This window comes from Penaeus monodon, chromosome 21, assembly GCF_015228065.2.
Source record: "Penaeus monodon isolate SGIC_2016 chromosome 21, NSTDA_Pmon_1, whole genome shotgun sequence".
NCBI classification, from domain to species: domain Eukaryota; kingdom Metazoa; phylum Arthropoda; class Malacostraca; order Decapoda; family Penaeidae; genus Penaeus; species Penaeus monodon.
The window spans coordinates 21,881,638-21,882,293 of NC_051406.1; the positions used below are offsets into that span (position 1 = coordinate 21,881,638).

At 51.5% G+C, this 656-nt stretch overlaps 1 protein-coding gene across 1 annotated transcript in view; it reads right to left on the bottom strand.

Annotated features, from left to right (window-relative positions):
- Positions 1-656, bottom strand: part of LOC119586344 (proline-rich proteoglycan 2-like) — a gene marked incomplete at its 3' end in the record, with an annotated part of 8,755 nt that overhangs the window by 7,192 nt on the left and 907 nt on the right.

The following is a 656-nucleotide window of genomic DNA, read 5'->3' on the forward strand; positions in this document are numbered from 1 at the left end:
CCACGGAACGGCCTGTGTGGAAGTGCATAATCACACACGGGGGAGGGACTGTCATACAAGAAAGGGGAAATCACCACGCGCACGACCCAAAAGCTATCAAGACGAAAGAGTGCAAAAACGCCTTACCAACGAATCATAGCAGCTGGCAATAAAGATGGACGACAATTTCCCTACGACAGAATGAGAGAGAGCGAGAGGGGGGGGGGGGGTGTCATGAGCAACAGAGAGGTGAAGTTAAGAGGCGCGGGAAGCAGAGGAAGCAACAGCGTCTATATCACTATGGCAACGGCGTGCCTCTGACCTTGTGTATATCAGGCTTATCGGTGCCGATCCCTCCCCAGGTAGCGAATGCCTGATTCGAGAGAGAGCGCCAACCGAATCAGTCTACGTGCGTATACGTCGTCTACCTCAGACAAGCACGCACAAAGACAGCAAGACCTCGCCAATACCACACAGTTTCTACCATAACATAACCCGCCTTTACCTAGCGACCTTTCATATCTCTTCTCTTCCCTCTTACCTCATCCACCTCCTTACGACCCTAGTTCATGTGTACCAATCTATCTTTGCAACAGCGCCTCTAATTGCCCATCCACCTCCTACCCGCCCCTAACACTTCCCCCTTACTCACACCCTACCACAAAAGGGTTCAAAAT